The 11,770-nt window shown below is 45.1% G+C and overlaps 1 long non-coding RNA gene across 1 annotated transcript in view; it reads right to left on the minus strand.

Moving 5' to 3' along the window:
• The window catches only part of LOC136882402 (uncharacterized), a 73,161-nt gene extending 62,519 nt beyond the window's left edge, over window positions 1-10,642 (minus strand). Inside the window, exons 1-2 of the long non-coding RNA XR_010861170.2 lie at window positions 10,582-10,642; window positions 3,622-3,747 (exon numbers count right to left, since the gene is read on the minus strand). This is a non-coding gene — a long non-coding RNA (uncharacterized lncRNA). The remainder of the gene's footprint in view (window positions 1-3,621; window positions 3,748-10,581) is intronic.
• Between the last annotated feature and the right edge of the window lie 1,128 nt (window positions 10,643-11,770).

Consider the following 11,770-nt stretch of genomic DNA (forward strand, 5'->3'; position numbering starts at 1 on the left):
TACATTTAGTTCACAATCCACTGTAATCCAAGGTGAGTATAGAGCACTCACTTTAAACAATCCTTCCTCCTGACACTCAAACTCGTGTTAACTTCCTCGCACGTCACAAGATGCCATTGTGCCCAACTACTACACCATAGTCCAACTCGTTGGCTGAATGGTCACCGTTCTGGCCTTCGGTTCAGAGGGTCCCGGGTTCGATTTACGGCCGGGTCGGGGATTTTAACCTTCATTGGTTAATTCGAATGGCCCGGGGGTTGCGTGTTTGTGTTGTCTTTATCATTTCATTCTCATCACGACGCGCAGGTCGCCTATGGAAGACAATTTAAAAGACCTGCACCTGGCGAGCCGAACCCGTCCTGGGATATCCCGGAACTAAGAGCCATACGACATTTCATTTTTTACCACACCATACAACGATTATTGGTCTTTTATTGGACGTTTCGCCGTACCGTATAGTGGCAATCGGAGCCGCAACTTACGGATAACCAATAATGCTGCTTCTCCGTTATTTTTAGATTACTCTGAAAATCACAGTTCCACTTAATTCAGTACTATTGTTAGTATGTTATAAAACTGAAGGTTTAAGGAACGGAATTTCGGTTCGTCTAGACATCATTCCCCTGATGTAAAAGGAAAACAGGTCCAATGAGCCAGTTATTTATCAAACAAGGCTTCTGCTGTTTCCACGTCCGGCTTCAGGACCGAAATTTCGAGGTAAATGAAGGCCCCTCCTATGTAAATATGTTCACGAATTAGCTTTAATATGTTAAAGAAGAATTGGTGTTCAGTTGCTCCGTGTGGCTGTGAAAATTTTAAGCTCGCCATGAAGACTGACGACGAACTGAAAGTCTTCAAAATGCTGGCCACAGATAATACCAGTGTAAGAAGTTTGGGATGGAAGAGATCAATAGACAATCACAGTGAATATCAGGGAGAGTTTTAGAGATCAGTTGGGAAAATATGGTACCGTTGAAGTAGATGCGTTGCCAGGCTGTGTAGCAGTAGATATCGCCTGGATGGACTACTTGTTACTGCTCCAGGCAGTGTAGCAGTAGATATCGCCTGGATGTACTATTTCTAACGGCACCAGGTTGTGTATCAGTAGATATCGTCTGGCTGGACTACCTCTAACGGCTCCAGGCAGTATAGCAGTAGATATCGTCTGGCTGGACTACCTCTAACGGCTCCAGGCAGTATAGCAGTAGATATCGTCTGGATGGGCTACTTCTAACGGCTCCAGGCAGTGTAGCAGTAGATATCTCCTGGATGTACTACTTCTAACGGCTCCAGGCAGTGTAGCACTAGATATCGTCTGCCTGGACTACCTCTAACGGCTCCAGGCAGTGTAGCAGTAGATATCGCCTGGATGGACTACTTCAAACGGCCCCAGGCAGTGTATCAGTAGATATCGCCTGCATGGACTATTTCTTACGGCTCCAGGCAAGTAGCAGTAGATATGACCTGGCTGGACTACTTGTTACTGCTCCAGACAGTGTAGTAGTAGATATCGCCTGGATGGAGTACTTCTAACGGCTCCAGGCAGTGTAGCAGTAGATATCGCCTGGATGGACTACTTGTTACTGCTCCAGGCAGTCTAGCATTAGATATCGCCTGGATGGAGTGCTTCTAACGGCTCCAGCCAGTGTAGCAGGAGAGATTGCCTGAATTGACTACTTCTAACGGCTCCAGGCAGTGTAGCAGTAGAGATGGCCTGGATAGACTACTTCTAACGGCTTCAGACAGTGTAGCAGTAGATATCGCCTGGATGGACTACTTGTTACTGCTCCAGGTAGTGTAGCAGTAGATATCGCCTGGGTGGTCTACTTCTAACGGCTCCAGGCAGTGTAGCAGTAGATATCGCCTGGATGGACTACTTCTAACGGCTCCAGGCAGTGTAGCAGTTGATATCGCCTGGATGGTCTACTTCTAACGGCTCCAGGCAGTGTAGCAGTTGATATCGCCTGGATGGACTACTTGTTACTGCTCCAGGCAGTGTAGCAGTAGATATCGCCTAGATGGACTACTTCTAACGGCTCCAGGCAGTGTAGCAGTTGATATCGCCTGGATGGACTACTTGTTACTGCTCCAGGCAGTGTAGCAGTAGATATCGCCTGGATGGTCTACTTCTAACGGCTCCAGGCAGTGTAGCAGTTGATATCGCCTGGATGGACTACTTGTTACTGCTCCAGGCAGTGTAGCAGTAGATATCGCCTGGATGGACTACTTCTAACGGCTCCAGGCAGTGTAGCAGTTGATATCGCCTGGATGGACTACTTGTTACTGCTCCAGGCAGTCTAGCAGTAGATATCGCCTGGATGGACTACTTCTAACGGCTCCAGGTAGTGTAGCAGTTGATATCGCCTGGATGGACTACTTCTAACGGCTCCAGGCAGTGTAGCAGTAGATATCGCCTGGATGGACTACTTCTAACGGCTCCAGGCAGTGTAGCAGTTGATATCGCCTGGATGGACTACTTCAAACGGCCCCAGGCAGTGTATCAGTAGATATCGCCTGCATGGACTATTTCTTACGGCTCCAAGCAAGTAGCAGTAGATATCGCCTGGATGGACTACTTGTTACTGCTCCAGGCAGTCTAGCAGTAGATATCGCCTGGATGGAGTGCTTCTAACGGCTCCAGGCAGTGTAGCAGGAGAGATTGCCTGAATTGACTACTTCTAACGGCTCCAGGCAGTGTAGCAGTAGAGATGGCCTGGATAGACTACTTCTAACGGCTTCAGACAGTGTAGCAGTAGATATCGCCTGGATGGACTACTTGTTACTGCTCCAGGTAGTGTAGCAGTAGATATCGCCTGGGTGGTCTACTTCTAACGGCTCCAGGCAGTGTAGCAGTAGATATCGCCTGGATGGTCTACTTCTAACGGCTCCAGGCAGTGTAGCAGTAGATATCGCCTGGATGGACTACTTCTAACGGCTCCAGGCAGTGTAGCAGTTGATATCGCCTGGATGGTCTACTTCTAACGGCTCCAGGCAGTGTAGCAGTAGATATCGCCTGGATGGACTACTTCTAACGGCTCCAGGCAGTGTAGCAGTTGATATCGCCTGGATGGTCTACTTCTAACGGCTCCAGGCAGTGTAGCAGTTGATATCGCCTGGATGGACTACTTCTAACGGCTCCAGGCAGTGTAGCAGTAGATATCGCCTGGGTGGACTACCTGTTACTGCTCCAGGTAGTGTAGCAGTAGATATTGCCTGGCTATACTACTTGTTACTGCCCCAGGCAGTGTAGCAGTTGATATCGCCTGGATGGACTACTTCTAACGGCTCCAGGCTGTGTAGCAGTAGATATCGCCTGGATGGACTACTTCTGACGGCTCCAGGCAGTGTATCAGTAGATATCGCCTGGATGGACTACTTCTAACGGCTCCAGGCAGTGTATCAGTAGATATCGCCTGGCTGGACTACTTGTTACGATATGATTTGGGTTTGATAAACGTTGATATCAATACCTATTAGATTATATTGCTTTGAAGGTTGGCTTAAATTCGAATGGTGCATGCAAATATTTTAATACAAAGCACTAAGTTACGTGTATCAATCACATAAAATATTATCCATCCAACACGAAAGCACAACTCTGTAGTTGAGAATATACAGTACCGTTTTCTTCCAATCTCCTCTGGCGTCATTTTGGCAATGGACATACACGTCCAACTTCGAGCCCATAGACGATGCACGGTGATTTGTGCTCGCCAGTGAGACTGCTAGCATCAGGGACAAGAGAACCTGGAACAAGTACAGAGTTCAACAGTTAACTGTGACTAATATGACAGCCTAAAGGAGGTTATGACAGAAAATTTGGTACTTCAATGCTGAATACTAATTTTAGCTTCATTCGTTATCAATCCTCAGCCAAACACATTACGTTAGATCGTCAGCCTAATTTGAAAACTTGGATTTTCAGTTAACACAACAGCGCGCAATATTTACCTGTGTAAAGTAATGGTCTGTTTCCCTCTACAGTTTTAGGAATTCTGACTGGATTTATGGACATGGTCCTAAGTACTTTTTAATTATCGTGGTGAGAGCTTCATGAATTTTGTTCCAAGTATATGTTAAATGATCTGACCATTACACATCCCTAGCTGTACATTTCCCTGTCGTGGCCTATATTTCTATAACAGAGCCTTGGGAATTATGGACAGTAAGACTCCAGCCCCGTTTAGTCCAAGTAATTGGATAGGGAAGGACAGGTGGAACAGGGTCATGGGAGGGAGAAGAGGGAGGAGGAAGTACCTTCTACAGCTGTCAGGCAAAATTAATGTAGGCAAATGTCAGGCTACGCTCTTCACGAAGAGACGCGGCAGACTAGCGGGCGGTCTGAACTTCTTTGGTGAGGTTATCAGATGGTCCGACAGCGCCAAGTACCTGGGGGTCACCCTAGACCGCGGACTGACCTACCGTCAGCATGTAACTAACATTTCAGGCTCCGCTCATGCAAGGGTATCAAAATTATTTCCTCTGATCTATGCTGAAAACAGCCTCACACCACAAAACAGGCTCCTCCTGTACACGACGATGGTTAGGCCGCTACTCGAGTATGCCTGTCCTATATGGGGCGTGGCCGCTGATTGCCACCTGAGTAGGCTGCAGTCCGTTCAGAACCGGGCCCTGCGGCTTATTACGGGTTGCGATCGGTATAAACGTATCACCCACCTCCACGACCTGTGTCAGATAGACACTGTTAGGGTGAGAATGATAAACCTAGCCAAGACAATTTACAGGAGGGCCCCACTAAGTGGTAACCCTCTTATTCACAATCTAGGCTCCTACGATACTCGCGGCCTCAAACACAAGAGACCGCTGGTACTCGTAACGTAAACTTCTCCGCGCACCTAGCGCATTTTACTTTCTCCTCTACGTGCGTAGCGCCACTACTGTACAACTCACTACGTAACGAAGCGCTCACGCGCCCGGCCACAATCTGGCCAAAGATTGTCTAGATTCTCACCCTAACCCCATTCACCAGCAATATTACAGCCATGGGATCAAATATTAATGACATAGCGCTCAAGACCGGTATCGGTCGACGGGCTAAAAAGTTCTCGCATTGAGCCTACGGCTCAATGCATCGAACATGGGGATGGCATGGGCAAAGATAAGACAGACCAGGATAGGAGAGGATCAAATGAGGTGGGTAGGGTTGCGGCTCTGGTCATGGGGGATTCCATAGACATGTGGGGAAAGTGTGTGGAGAAAAGGAAACCAGAATAGAGTGTTAAACAGGAATTAGGTTAAGGCAGATTTTGAGGAAAGTAAAAGAGAAGGAGGAAGGAAAGGAGTAGTTGGTAGTGTTTCACGTTCGTACTAACAACGTAAGACAAGCAGGTATAAGTACCAACATAGTTGGGGATGTGTGGGATCTGGTAACTGCGGCACGGGCGAAGTTTAAGAAAGCGGAGATTGTTACCAGTGGAATACTGTGTAGGAGGGATACTGACTAGATGATTGAGGATTTAAAAGAGACGATGGAGTAGATATGTGGGAAACTGGGAGTGAGATTTCTAGATCCTAATGGGTGGGTAGGAGATAGGGATCTGCGCTCAGATGGCCTTTACTTAAACCGCAGTGGTACGTATAAGTTAGGAAATTTATTAAGAAGGGTTATAGGGAGGTACATTCAGGAAACGGGGTGGCCAAGGGAGCGGTGATAAGAGAACAGGGTACTGGAAATTAAGTAGGGATGACATAAAAATGTTAGTGTTAAACTGTAGAAGTATTGTAAAGAAAGGAATATAATTAATTATTTAATAGATGTATACCGGATATTGTAATAGGAGTTGAATTATGGCTGAGAAATGATATGATGGATGCAGAAATTTTCTCACGGAACTGGAATGTACACTGACTGACAGAGCAAATGCAACACCAAGAAGGAGTGGTTCGAAAGGGATGAAAGTTGGGGAAAAAACAGAGACGGCACGGACGAATAATTGATGTTTATTTCAAACCGATATGCAGGTTACACAATGCGCACGGCATCGACTCAGTAGGATGTAGGACCACCGCGAGCGGCGATGCACGCAGAAACACGTCGAGGTACAGAGTCAATAAGAGTGCGGATGGTGTCCTGAGGGATGGTTCTCCATTCTCTGTCAACCATTTGCCACAGTTGGTCGTCCGTACGAGGCTGGGGCAGAGTTTGCAAACGGCGTCCAATGAGATCCCACACGTGTTCGATTGGTGAGAGATCCGGAGAGTACGCTGGCCACGGAAGCATCTGTACACCTCGTAGAGCCTGTTGGGAGATGCGGGCAGTGTGTGGGCGGGCATTATCCTGCTGAAACAGAGCATTGGGCAGCCCCTGAAGGTACGGGAGTGCCACCGGCCGCAGCACATGCTGCACGTAGCGGTGGGCATTTAACGTGCCTTGAATACGCACTAGAGGTGACGTGGAATCATACGCAATAGCGCCCCAAACCATGATGCCGCGTTGTCTAGCGGTAGGACGCTCCACAGTTACTGCCGGATTTGACCTTTCTCCACGCCGACGCCACACTCGTCTGCGGTGACTATCACTGACAGAACAGAAGCGTGACTCATCGGAGAACACGACGCTCCGCCATTCCCTCATCCAAGTCGCTCTAGCCCGGCACCATGCCAGGCGTGCACGTCTATGCTGTGGAGTCAATGGTAGTCTTCTGAGCGGACGCCGGGAGTGCAGGCCTCCTTCAACCAATCGACGGGAAATTGTTCTGGTCGATATTGGAACAGCCAGGGTGTCTTACACATGCTGAAGACGCGGTTGACGTGGCGTGCGGGGCTGCCACCGCTTGGCGGCGGATGCGCCGATCCTCGCGTGCTGACGTCACTCGGTCTGCGCCTGGACCCCTCGCACATGCCACATGTCCCTGCGCCAACCATCTTCGCCACAGGCGCTGCACCGTGGACACATCCCTATGGGTATCGGCTGCGATTTGGCGAAGCGACCAACCTGCCCTTCTCAGCCCGATCACCATACCCCTCGTAAAGTCGTCTGTCTGCTGGAAATGCCTCCGTTGACGGCGGCCTGGCATTCTTAGCTATACACGTGTCCTGTGGCACACGACAACACGTTCTACAATGACTGTCGGCTGAGAAATCACGGTACGAAGTGGGCCATTCGCCAACGCCGTGTCCCATTTATCGTTCGCTACGTGCGCAGCACAGCGGCGCATTTCACATCATGAGCATACCTCAGTGACGTCAGTCTACCCTGCAATTGGCATAAAGTTCTGACCACTCCTTCTTGGTGTTGCATTTGCTCTGTCAGTCAGTGTATATCGCAGAGACAGGATAGGAATGTTAGGAAGGGGAGTATTAAGTCTGGTGAAATAAGAATTTATAAGCTACGAAAAAGTTAAAGATGGCAAACATGAAATTCTAGGGTAAGGCTCATTTCTAAAGATAATAGGCAACTTGATACCTTTGGAGTGCAGAGACCGGGGAAAGGTAGCGCAGACGTTGACTGTGTTTCAGCCAACATCTAACCTAAGATCGCTAACATCCGATGACGGATACGTCACTAGGTCTCTATCCAGTGTGATACGAATTATTCCGGTAGACTGTCTGTCCACAGAGACGGTAGGATAAACGTGGAATTAATCATTACTATATGTACAGAATAATGTACTATTAATAACGGATTGTAAATCTATTTCAATCAATCAATCAATCAATCAATCAATCAATCAATCAATCAATCAATCAATCAATCAATCAATCAATACTGATCTGCATTTAGGGCAGTCGCCCAGGTGGCCGATTCCCTATCTCTTGTTTTCTTAGCCTTTTCTTAAATGATTGCAAAGAAATTGGAAATTTATTGAACATCTCCCTTGGTAAGTTATTTCAGTCCCTAACTCCCCTACCTATAAACGAATATTTGCCCCAATTTGTCCTCTTGAATTCCAACTTTATCTTCATATTGTGATCTTTCCTACTTTTAAGGACACCATCCAAACTTATTCGTCTACTGATGTCCTCCCACGCTATCTATCCGCTGACAGTTCGGAACATACCACTTAGTCGAGCAGCTCGTCTCCTTTCTCCCAAGTCTCCCCAGCCCAAACTTTGCAACATTTTTGTAACGCTACTCTTTTGTCGGAAATCGCCCAGAACAAATTGAGCTGCTTTTCTTTGAAATTTTTCCAGTTCCTGAATCAAGTAATCCTGGTAAGGGTCCCATACACTGGAACCATACTCTAGTTGGGGTCTCACCAGAGACAAATAAGCTCTCTCCTTTACATCCTTACTACAACCCCTAAATACTCTCATAACCATATGGAGAGATCTGTACTCTTTATTTACAATTCCATTTATGTGATTACCACAATGAAGATCTTTCCTTATATTAATACCTAGGTATTTACAATGATTCCCAAAGGGAACTTTCACCCCATCAACGCAGTAATTAAAACTGAGAGGACTTTTCCTATTTGTGAAACTCACAATCTGACTTTTATCCCCGTTTATCATCATACCATTCCCTACTGTCCATCTCACAATATTATCGAGGTCATTTTGCAGTTGCTCATAATCTTGTAACTTATTTATTACTCTGTACAGAATAACATCACCTGCGTAAAGCCTTATCTCTGATTCAACTTCTTTACACACATCATTTATATATATAAGAAAACATAAAGGTCCAATAATACTGCCTTGTGGAATTCCCCTCTTAATTTTTCCAGGGACAGATAAAGCTTCATCTACTCTAATTCTGAGTTCTATTTTCTAGAAACAGAGCCACCCATTCAGTCACTCTTTTGTCTAGTCCAATTGCACTTATTTTTGTCAGCAGTCTCCCATGATCTACCCTATCAAATGCCTTAGACAGGTCAATCGTGATACAGTCCAATTGACCTCCTGAATCCAGGATATCCGCTATATCTTGCTGGAATCCTACAAGTTGGGCTTCAGTCGAATAACCTTTCCTAAACCCTAACTGCCTTCTATCAAACCAGTTATTAATTTTGGAAACATGTCTAATATAATGAGAAAGAATGCTTTCCCAAAGCTTACATACAATGCATGTCAAACTGACTGGCCTGTAATTTTTAGCTTTATGTCTATCACCCTTTCCTGTATATACAGGTGCTACTATAGCAACTCTCCATTCATTTGGTAAAGTTCCTTCATGCAAACAATAATCAAATAAGTACTTCAGATATGGTACTATATCCCAACCCATTGTCCTTAGTATATCCCCCGAAACCTTATCAATTCCAGCTGCTTTTCTAGTTTTCAACTTTTGTATCTTACTCTAAATGTCATTGCTGTCATAGGTAATTTTAATTCTTCTTTAGTATTAGTCACCTCCTCTATCTGGACATTATCCTTGTAACCAACAATCTTTACATACTGCTGGCTGAATACTTCTGCCTTTTGGAGATCCTCGCGTACACACTCCCCTTGTGCATTAATGATTCCTGGAATGTCCTTCTTGGATCCTGTTTCTGCCTTAAAGTATCTATATATTTCTCGTGTGGAGAGGCCCCACTTATCAAGAATGTACCTGTATAGCTCGGTGCCTGCTACAATTGAGCTCCTGAAAGCCCCTCTTTGCTCTCCTCCACCACTGACAGCACACTCTTGTGTTTCATCACGTTCCCTTGTTTGAACACTCATCAGTCAATCCCACTCAAATCCTATAACAATTCCATTACTCTATAGCGATATTTCATGCTTAAAATGCCAAGATCCAGGGCGAAATGGTTTGGTACAACGGGTACTGGGTTCGATTCCGTGCCGGGTCGGGATTTAAACCTTAATTGGTTAATCTGGGACTTGGTGTTTGTGATGTCTTCTTAAGTAGGGGCCGCATCCCCAGACACATACAGGTCGATTATAAGACCTGCACCAGGCTTGATCGGAGGACATTATTATTATTATTATTATTATTATTATTATTATTATTATTATTATTATTATTATTATTATTATTTGTCCAACCCTTGTCCCGTTTCTCTACGGGGTCGTGTATGAGGTGCGATGAATCTGTCGTGGCGTGTTTTTACGACCGGATGCCCTTCCTGACTTCAAGCTTATCACAGGAGTTGATGAGATAAAATGAATGACGTTATATATGATAGTAATAAAGGTGAGAGTGAAACCCCGTGCCCGCACATAGCCTACTCCTGTCGAATAGCTTCAAGGGGGCTGCTCAAGGCTTAATGTTTCCACCCGACGGTCGAATCACAATCAACAGCGACATATGCCTTCGCTCCGTTTGAGCACTGTTGACACGTTTAGAACTTAATCCACCCTTTTGGCACACAACCTAGTGGTTATAAGTTGTATACCACCAACTCCCCTACCCTGCCGGCGAACATTCTGATGGTGAACAATTTTTCAACCCACGGGACTCGAAACGGGTAACCTCGGTGTCAGACCGTTTAGACTTCAACACCGTAGCGATCATGGTCACGAGGCAACCTATTATTATTATTATTATTATTATTATTATTATTATTATTATTATTATTATTATTATTATTATTAAATTTCCACTACGAAGCCTGATATCATCTCTGCCTCAACCCATTGTTATCAGCTACAGAAATATAAAAAGGAACTCACCAAACTCACCAAGCAAAGCTACATCCTTACGAGTGCTGCCAGTAGCTCTGGCTTGCTATTTATTTCGCTGACTTAATTGGTAATAAAGTTCCGCATGCTGAATGTAGCCAGCTCATTGGCCGACTGGATAATCTCTCAGAAAATTTGACGTCATATTCCGATAACCGAGAGCAGACTTACAACACAGAAACTGTATGAACCTGTAACAAAGAACTGTGAATAAAGACAAGATTTATACGAAACTCTTGCATTTTTTTGACAAGAAATGTTACATTTAGTCTACAACAAGGTAAAAATTATTTTATCTTTAGGTATGATTCGATCAATAGTAAATATATTACGGCATTTTAAACTGTCTAGAGCTGTCGTGAACTGAAAAAATAGATAGAAAAAATCGTTCAGTGTCGACATTGACTATTTTGTGGCCTTGTTATTGAGTTTTAGAATACGGCTCAATAAGATGCAATATTTGTACCCTAACCCAACAGCGTCTTTGTCTGTGAAATAAGTTTTAGGTACGAGGGCGACCGAGTGCCATTGTTTGTAAGGTGGTCGATGTTCTACGAGAAGTTTGAGACATGACTTCCTGTTTATGGAACATTGACTGGAACAGGTACAAGTGGAATTTAGTAGCAAATATTCCATTAAAACGGGAGAGCCTGTGATGACAATCATCAGTCACATAACACGTATGGCTGTAATCATGACATCATTGCCTAAGACACACGTGTGTACTTTGAAATGTCATATACCTTTTAAGTTTCTTGTGCGTGTCTAAATATTCACAGTATCTTCATATATTTCAGTTAGATCGCTGTACTCTTGTTGTGGTTTTAAATTAACTTTGTTCACATTAAAAATCACCTTCTTATGAACACTATAAAGTGGTCCCATGTGACCGACGATATCATTTCTGAGATTCTAGGCAGGGTTTTGGAGGTACCACTGCAGCGTGTAAATGACAGCAGAGGAAAAATGAAATGGCGTATGGCTTTTAGTGCCGGGAGTGTCCAAGGACAAGTTCGGCTCGCCAGATATAGGTCTTTTGAATTGACTTCCGTAGGCGACTTGCGCGTCGTGATGAGGATGAAATGATGATGAAGACGACACATACACCCAGCCCCCGTGCCAGCGAAATTAACCAAATAAGGTTAAAATTCCCGACCCTGCCGGGAATCGAACCCGGGAC

The sequence above is a fragment of the Anabrus simplex genome, chromosome 1 (assembly GCF_040414725.1).
Source record: "Anabrus simplex isolate iqAnaSimp1 chromosome 1, ASM4041472v1, whole genome shotgun sequence".
Taxonomy (NCBI): Eukaryota; Metazoa; Arthropoda; class Insecta; order Orthoptera; family Tettigoniidae; genus Anabrus; species Anabrus simplex.